Raw genomic sequence first — 9,715 nt, forward strand, 5'->3', positions numbered from 1 at the left:
TGCAGATGCATGCCAGCTAAGGCATTAACCTTGTATTCAAAATTCTTTTTTTCCAACCGTTTTAACTTAACTTCCACCTACTCCAGAAAAAAATGCAAAGTGATGCATCCTGTTCCCATGACATCCTGCGGATTGTTCATTTTCTCAGGAAAATGAGGATTCAACCGAGCGGAACAAAAACAGGAAAATAATCAACCTCCGTCTGAAATTAAACTTTATTTTTCTCCCCTCTTATGCCCCCACGTGCAGCTGACGGGACGGAGGCCGGCGGCTCAGATGTGTCCGTGAACACAAACGGTTGTCTGACGTCACGAGATGTCTGATCTCCCCGAGAAGTCTCGCTGCTGGAACGTGGGGTTTGGTTAAAAACGCCCAGTTCCCCAAGATTCCCCACATTCTGTCTTTCTCTCTCCCCCTCACACACACAACTAACTATAAAACCTAACATGAATAATCATGTAATGCAAAACTGACAGCGGTGTTAAGGTTCACAGAACAGTATCTGTAAAAACTTTTGAGACTGGAGTTGTGTCCCTAGTTGTTCCGACTAGCCATTAGCTCGTCAGTCCAGTCAGAACTAAACTCTTTCTACAAACGGAGGCTTTTCAAAGAGCATAATTGCTGGTTTTTACAACGTTCTTGTGAGGCTGGGTGTTAGGTCTGTGCGTGGAAGGATCTTTGCCTTTTTAATTAATAAATTTCATTGGTAAAGGTTAATAACTCCCCGTCTACCAGCCCTGGAGTCCCCCAGGGGTGTGTTCTGTCCCCCATTCTGTACTTTTTTTATATTGATTGTGTCTGATCATGACTCGGGCGGGATTTGTAATTTAAAGATGATACTGCAGTGGTGGATCAGATTATCTGTAAATATAAGAACAGTCCTTTCAGACTGCTCTTTTAGAGCCGTTATAGGGACTGTTCAGCTGATTCTTAAATAATCTCGTTATCTGTTCGGTCAGCCAAGCTACACTGCTCCTCACGTCCTTCTTAAAGTACTGCACGTTGTTTTTAAATCCATCAGTTAATGTATTTATTTGCCTAAATGTGTTCTGCAGTGTTCCAGTCCTCGTCTATGGTCTAGAGCAGTGGTTCCCAAACTTTTCAGCTTTCGACCCATAAATTCATAGTGACAAAGGTATGTGACCCCATCTGTTGGCTGTTTAAATATCCAAAAAAGGTACTGACCCTCTTAAATAAGAGCATAATGACACAAACAGTCCTAACATCCATGATGCTGTTTTTTTTATCAATTTATGATCTGTATTTCAATCCTCTGTCACAATTATGGAAAAATATATCATAAAAACTAGGTTTTAGGTTGATATCTGGAGATTATCTAAGGAGCCCTACTTGGTGTTGGGTGACCCACATTGGGGTCCTGACCCCAACTTTGGGAATCATTGGTCTAGAGCAGGGGTGTTAAACTCCATTCTTTGGGACCCGCTGTCCTGCATGTTTTAGACGTGTTCTTGCTTTAAAACACCTGCTTTAAATGGATGACTTGTTGCCACGCTCCTGGAGAACCTGATGATTTGGTGAGGTGGTAATTGAACGATTTGAATCAGGTGTGTTGGAGCAGAAACACCTAAAACTCCCCTGGTCTAGAGCTGTGCCCTGCTTGTTGTGTTGTGTTGTACCTCGTCTTCTATGTTTCCGAGCTGTACACCAAATGATGCTCATCGTATAGGAAATAAAAATCTGATTGTTTATAACCGGTTTAAAGAACCCAACATCAAAATGTCCAAACTATACCTTTAGGCGTTTGTGAGTTATTGCTGCTGTTCGGTGGACGGAAAACAAAAAGTCTGAAAGATAATGATCGCAATAAATATTCAAATGTATATGCTTTAAGAAATATTAAACAACACTATATTGTTCCATCGTACCAAAAATGCTTTATAAACTTCTACAAGTTTGAACTGAATCTGTCCACTTTTTACAACATCTAAAGCAGAAACTCACAAAAACGCACAATTACAAGACGGCAAACAAAAATACAGTATAATAAATTATTTGACCTAAATAGGATCACATATTTTATGTTATTCATCTAAAAACAGCTCATGTTTGTAAGCGATGAAACTATGGCACATCAGAGTATCAAACAGAATAATTGTAATTTGCAGTTTGTGCCACTAGATGTCACTATTACAACACTTCCATTCATGTGTAAAATTTAAATGTTTAAAAGTTATATAAAAATGAAACTTGTCTTAAAAGATATTATTTTAACATGTCCAAACACAAACCATCACAATGCCAAAGAAAAAATGTGAAATGTCACCTGCAGGAACAACCAGGACATTTTTATGACTATTTGTTAATTTCTATGGCTTATTAAAAATAACAGAAGTTGACTAAAGTGTTTAATATTTTAATCAAACAAAATGTTAAAATGCAGCAGTAAAATAATGAAGTATACTGTAAGAGATTTGTCCATTCATCTCTGTAAATAAATTAAAAACGCTGCACCATGAAGCAAATTGGTTTGTTTAAGCCTAAAATAAGCACAAACGTGTTTAATAAAATGTCTTTACATCTGTTGTAACAATCAGGTAATTTACTGGGTTAAATTAAAAAATGTGACCCGTTCCGTCCATGAACATAAACAGCTGCCTGCTCCGATGCCCCACCTCGCCGTCCTCTGCCATTTCTCCTCCTGAAGGTGATTCAGTCAGACAGCAATAAATTAACTCTTGAAGACACTATCTCATGTTTGGACAGCGCCGAGGAGACAAATGGCCGTCGATGTGCGTATGACAGAGTGCAGGCTTCACCCCAACCGCGGTTATACCTCTGTTGGCGCCTTTAGAGGCGGTGAGTGAAGGCCTGACAAATCGGCGCCGACAGATCCACCTCTACCTGGCCCCTTCCCGCCTCCATCAACGTCGCCGGAGTCCCGGAGCTGACGGGGAACGGCCCGTGGCGCTGCAGTCAGGCCCGGCGCGTCGCAGAGAAAATGCCAAACATCACTTGACACAAACACACAGCGCCAGTGTTCTGTCACCAGGAGGATGTAGAGGTTTGTAAGCGGAGGTCGCTCAGATCTCACCTGGCTAAGAGACGCTTAAGACAGCGAGGAGGAGAGGGAAGGAGGTGATACGGCTGTCAGGATGGCGCTGACAGAGAACCGTACAGAAAAACACAAGAAATTTTAAATGTTATTTATGATAAAATTCCTGAAGAAACGTCAAAAAGTGCCCAAAAATCCAACATAATTTTTATAATAATTTAAGGAAAAAAAAAAAACGACATTTTGATGTATGAGCTGTAGAAGAAGTGTAAAGAGAACCAAGATCCCCGTGGTAACTACACACCTGTGTCTGTCACTCCCTGACTGATAGACAAAACTGCATACTGGAAAATAAGCCTTAACGTTAAATCAGATCTAAAAAAAGTGATTGAACTATGAGCAGCAGAAGACGCTGATGGACACACCTGTGAATTTCTGTCTCGGTTTATTTTGAAGGAGGTGCAACAAACTAAAAAGACTTTTTAGTTCCAGTTTTGAAAAGAAAATCTAACGGTGGCTAATCGCGGCCTGTGTCTCTGCGTTCTGACAGGATCTGAGAGGAAAGTCAGTCCTGCAGCAGTCAGACACACACTGGGTGAAAGAAGACAAAAATACCGTCGCTTCGATGTCTGTAGAGCTCCAAACAGGGCCGGGTCATTCGTTTCTGAATTGTCTCTACAGAAGTCCTAACCCACACAATTTGGTGTATAATTTAAAACAAAGTAGAGGATAATATTTGAAAGAGAATAGTAAAAAGGTAGCCTTGACCCTTAATTTTCTCTCCAAGAAGTCACCTCCACCTTGAGGAGAGTTTTGTTGCAGCGCATTTAAAAATAAAAATAAAATAAATAAGAAAGCAATGATGAATTTCTGAGTTTCACAAAAGCCCGCTGCTCCTCTCCGTTGACGATACATCATGTGACAGTGAGTCTATTTGTGTCACAGCAGGTTGGGGAAAATGTCAGAAACGAGCAGCTCCCCCTCACATCTGCTGAACAAAAGGCAGGAAGCTTTCCTCTCCACAGCCGCCGATGAGGAGCTCCGCGCAGAAAGGTCAGACCGAAGAAGTCGCGTTTTCCTCACTTGACACTTCATCTGTCGCGTCAAATCGCTCCATCAGCGGAAGAAACTCTAAAAATGGACGTGTCCCTGGGGGCAGCATCCTGTGCAACATTATGTCTTTACTTGTATATGCAAACTATAATGCAAACTATAATAAACACGCAGAAATATGTCAACATAATCGACACGTTTATTCCCGTCTGCACGCATGTTCAGACATCAGACGCCGCACTCAAACGCTGCTTCTTCCCCTTCGTTTCCCAGCCTCGGCAGAAGGAAACAAGGTGTGCAGGCGAATATGAAGATGCAAAGCAATCATGGAGCAGCATATGGAAGGAGACGTAAAAGCTAAAAGCCTTTCATAAAGCCCTAACAGATTCAACTCATTGTTCTCCAGATGCCAGTTAACGCAGCCAATTGAGATTTTAAGCATTTCTGAACAACAAGAGGTATTTAACACCAGCCTTACACACACACACACACACACCGCTTCACTTATTGTTTTTCCCCTTTGATGGAATTTTCTTCAAAGCACGCCTCTTAACGTCGGCGGATCATCCGGCTCGGCCCCCTCGTTCCCACATCCCTAATTTTTCCTCCTTTCTTTTTTTTTGCAGCTCCTCATTTGAGGTGTTTTACCTTTAGGAAAAGAAACATCAGCATTTATTAACGGCACAAAATATGAAAGACAAAAAAACAGGATCTCTTTGACTCGGTATTCCTCTCCCCGGGAGACTAAAGAGAACAAAAAAAAAAAAGAAGAAATAACGCGAGCTGTACGTATTAACGCATGCCCTTTGATGTCTGGTTTGCAGGGTCCTGCAGCATCATTAACAATTTAACTCAAGCATCACGTTTGCCAAAAATTTAATCTAAGAGGTACTGAGAGAAGACGTAGGTTTCTTTTCGAAGCAGAAAAGGCCCAGTTAGAAATGTTTCTGAGAAGCGAAGTGTGTGTTGAAGGATGGCAAACCCATCATACATAAACTTAGCTCCCTCTAGTGGACAACTGCAGTACTGATGCAACCAGAAAACAGAAAAATGTGCATTTTAATATAAAGCTGCTCTACAGCTCATGTTTTATTGTGTTCTTGGATGTTATTTACACTAAAGTGTTTCTGATTTATATTTTTCACTGATAAATATTGGATACTATCACTTGGAAATTGTCAAAAACTAATATATTTGTTATTTTATTCCAAAATATATCTACTTTCTGCACTAACAGCAGGAAGCGCTGGCAGAACAATTATAAGGATAACAAATTTCTGTTTTTTTTTCTTGTGTTTTAAACCTGAATGATACAAAGTTTGTTTGTTTTTTTAAAAGATGTGCAACTGGAGTAGAAGAAATTATCAAATATGATAAACTGACAGCTGATTCTGTGCTGCAAAATACAGGTTTTTATGACTGTTTGCACCAAAATCAAGAAAATCCACTGCAGGTAAAACATTACCCTCAAGTAGCCAAACACCAACCCAGATTTCTGCAACTATAAGGACAATATCAGCTTTTTTGCAAAAAATTAAACCCATTTATCTGCACAGAAATATGTCATGATGTCTCTTCTTTGCCGTTTCTAATGAAAACAAACGTGACAAACTGAAAACACACCAATGAGTTGCTGCAGCAACTGTGCAGGAAGGAATTCACACAGGGAGAATTTACCCACAATGCCTTGCAGACGAAGCTGTAGCCCGAGATGTCCATGAAATCTTATGGCCAGCTCTGTGAGGAGACGATGCCAAGTCACAGTTCCTGCCAAGCTGACAGAAGATCTCCTCGAGTTTTCTTACCACAAAAACAAGTCGTCGTTATGGAAATCAGGAAGAAATCAACCTTTCCATCAGTCTGCAGCGTTTCTCACATCTACTACTTCAACTTATTGAGTATTTCCTTTGTAAACAAGAATCTGGGTTTAAATAATTAAGTTTTCATGTTATAAATCTGTGACCTAAAGCTAGAAAGCAGCTCAAACCTTGGTGACACAAAATATTTACTATATTTATCTTAAATGTCTAACAAACTGGCAAAGGCAGACAAAAACCATCCAGGTGAAGCTTTAAAGGAAGGAGGAAAGTACAACCTGCAGCACTTTGTAGATTTGACCAAAAATGATTATATTTAAAACCACAAAAGAAACATCTAACTGGAGCAGTTAATAAAAAAGTGAATAAAAGAAAGGAACAATCAATAGTTTGTTAGATCAGTTCATTAACTGAACTTCCAGCCACACAGCAGGGTCTTTTTCTCTGAAATTCACCAGAAAATTAAACATTTTACACGTCTGCAGCAAGCTGCTGAGGGAAACATTTTTATCAAAAATATGACAAGTTATTCAGAGAAAAACGACAATTACAGACGGCTGGTCTTTCATAAAAACTTCATACAAGTTAAAGTAAATGAAAGTATCAGTTGTTTTGAGAGAAGATCCACTGAGTCACAGTTAGATATCCAACAAACCGTCCTAATTTTAATGTTCAGGCAAAAAATCCGTTTTTTATTAATGTTCCTCAGATATATTTCTGACTCAATTCAGAGGTTTCAATTCATCAAAGAGGAAAAAACTAAAATGTAAAAATACTCATAAATGTCAACAGTTCAGAATGTAATATTTATGTAAAACTTAACAATAAGTTGAGTTCTTTCTTCTTTAATGTGGGGTAAAAGGGCAGAAATGGTTCTTTTAATTGGAACTGTTGTAAATGGTTACAAATAAGAATCAGATTATTTGAACAAAGTGAATTTGACACCAAATTAGTTTTCATAAATTTTTACAAACTTCTATAATTTTGCCAATAACCTGATCTGTTAATTAAGGGTTTGTTTAAAAAGGGGCTCCGTTTACATAGTTGTGCCTAAGAAACTAAAAAAATCTACACATAACCAGGTATTTATATTAATTACCAGGTCTTTTATATAAAGAGAAGACCAGAAAACGCTAAAAGAGACCAGCAAACGCCACAGAAAGACTTCATAAACAACAACAACAAAAAGGTAACAATTAAGCGGTCACACTCGGAGGCAAAGTAGCACTTGAATGGAAACACAGAGCCGTGTTCAGTGAGTAATATCTGGCAATTAATCACTTGATTAATATGGCCTTAAACACACAAAGTGACAGTGACAAATTCTGCTCCCACGTTTGCGATGCCGAAAACGATAATTGTCCAATGAAAGTCTCATTTGTCAGAGAGCGAGGAGCGCAGCTTCCAGTTCAGCTCGCTTTGTTTGGAAGAGCAGCACCTACGGCAAGCAGGAAGGTCACGTTTTAATAAATTAGGATTTGTGTTTTCGTGCCTCCTCACATGAAGGAGACCGGTGGCTTCAACGTGGCTCGGATCATTAAAACGAGCTGGAAAAGTTGCATCAGATGCTGCAAAAAAACGAGAACACTAGCTCTAGAGTGTTTTTGTTTTCTTTTCTTTTTTTATGTATGCTGAATAATTCAAAAGGCTAAAAAAAATAAATCTGTTTTTCTGCAGATTGCTGCCTAAAGTCCAAAAGTGTCCGCGAACAATGGAGAGACTCAAACGGAACAAGAAAACAAATCTTGTTAAAATTTTTATTGCGCCTGTCGCAGCCGGCGGTGCTCCGGGACATCCTGAAAGGACAATCCAGATCAGGTCTGAGCTCATAAAATAAAGATTTACTCCTGACATCAGAGTAAGGATGCAACATTTTGCTGATCTCACACTGTGCCGCGTTTCTCCTCCGTGGTGACCCAATTTCCTCCCGCCCCCTTACAGCCCTCCTTCACTCGCGTTCTCCAAAAGATTCAAATTAATTTGAGCACAAAGTTGAAAATATTGATAAAAACGAGCAACTTGTCCGTCAAGAATTATTAGCTGGATCCTAAATCAGAGGATCACTTTAAGAAACCATGTGACGCGGGTATCAATAATGCAAAAACAAATCCATAATTAAGAATTTATGTTGCTGCAGTGGAAACTGGACACTTCATTTTGAAGCAGGCGACAGTGACGCTGATAGAAGCTGAAGTCAGAATCAATTCATTAAATGTCGTTAAGTGATGAGCCGAGATGGCACTTTTAGAAAAATAAAAAACTTTCCTCACCCTAAAAGCTATCTGCTTGTTTTAACTGTAAACTAAACCCTGTTTTAGTGATTGTACCATCATCTCATGCTTCATGTGGGATTACTTTAAATTAAATAATACATTTTTAAATTTCAGAGGAAATTGATTCTAAACACTTCAGGTGAGACAGGTCTCGTCTCTGGGGTAAACCACATCCAGATGAACGGATAAAAGAAGAAATTTCGTCTTCAGGATGCTGCAGCTGTGACAGCCGAGCTGAGAGGCCGGCCAGGCGGCCCGAAGAGGAGCTGTGGGAGCTGGGGGTTCTGCAGCGGCCGCGCTCCCCTGGTACTCTGCTAATGAGCTCCACCACTGCTCCTCCACAACATCGCACACAGACAGAGCAAAGAAGAGAGCAACACAACCTCTGAACAGCTGCAGGAGAAAGAAATGACAGAGCAGGAAACGTCTCAGGAACCAGGCGGCCAGTGGAGTCAACCTGATTCAAGATGGCCACCACAGCTAACAACAATTCAATTTTGCAGATATTGAGCTGAAAGTTGGTTAAGTAGTAGCTGAGAATCATCCCCAACACACACTCTGAGAGCTACATATTTATGCAACATCTTTGCCATTAACTGCTGGGGTGAACCCTGTCTGTTAGCAAAATATCTCAGGAACTGAGACGGGTTGGAATTAAATTCTTAGAACTAATTAAACACCCTAATTCAAGATGGTCGCCACAGCTAAACCCAGCATCTCACTGGGTTGCAACAAATAATGTGCACGACCCAGAACACAGGTCTGCAAGCCGTGCACAAAAACAAGCTGACATTTTCAACAGCTGGCTGCAAATAAAATAATTTGCCTTTTTTTCCCCTCATAATGAGTCGCTCCTGAGTGAGATACTACCTTAATCAACATTAGACATTACAAAAACGGCTATAATTTAGTCCAATTTACAGATAATGACTTAAAGTTTGATACGCTAGAAGCTAAAAGTCATTCTCAGAACAAACTGAGCATCTTGGCCGATGTTGCGCACGTTCACTGATAAGGTCTGACCAAAACGACATAAGAGGATCCCAGTTTGAAGCTCTGGCATGAGAGGCGGCAGGTGATGAGCATTCCTTAAAGGAATGCCTGACTTTTAATTTATTTTTTATTTTTGACAAGTTTCCCTGTAGGTCCTGTTAAACCCACCAAAAGGCAGTCAGTCTGGGATGAACGTGGAGGAAACTATTGAACCGGAGACCCAACAACTACAGACTAAAATCACCAAACTCTGACTGCATCTTAAATAAACAGCTGCTTTTTCTCAGCCTCACGTAGCAGTCGAGCTGCAGCAGGATTAACCAGATACTTCTTGGATATATTTTAGGTCCAACAACCAGCGCTGAAGTTGGTCAATCAATCAATCAATCAATCAATCAAATTTTATTTGTATAGCACATTTCAGCAGCAAGGCATTTCAAGGTGCTTTACATAATTAAAAAACAAAAAACAAAATAAAAACAGCATGTGACATTGAATAAACAGTAAGAAAGAGACAAACATCAAAACCCCGCACTCTAACCCTAATTTAGCCATAAGCAACTCTA

At 39.9% G+C, this 9,715-nt stretch overlaps 1 long non-coding RNA gene across 1 annotated transcript in view; it reads right to left on the reverse strand.

Moving 5' to 3' along the window:
• Positions 1-2,358: 2,358 nt before the first annotated feature.
• The window catches only part of LOC112451132, a 28,504-nt gene continuing 21,147 nt past the window's right edge, over positions 2,359-9,715 (reverse strand). Inside the window, exon 6 of the long non-coding RNA XR_003039885.2 lies at positions 2,359-3,066. This is a non-coding gene — a long non-coding RNA (uncharacterized LOC112451132). The remainder of the gene's footprint in view (positions 3,067-9,715) is intronic.

This window comes from Kryptolebias marmoratus, linkage group LG23, assembly GCF_001649575.2.
Source record: "Kryptolebias marmoratus isolate JLee-2015 linkage group LG23, ASM164957v2, whole genome shotgun sequence".
In the NCBI taxonomy this organism is placed as follows: Eukaryota; Metazoa; Chordata; class Actinopteri; order Cyprinodontiformes; family Rivulidae; genus Kryptolebias; species Kryptolebias marmoratus.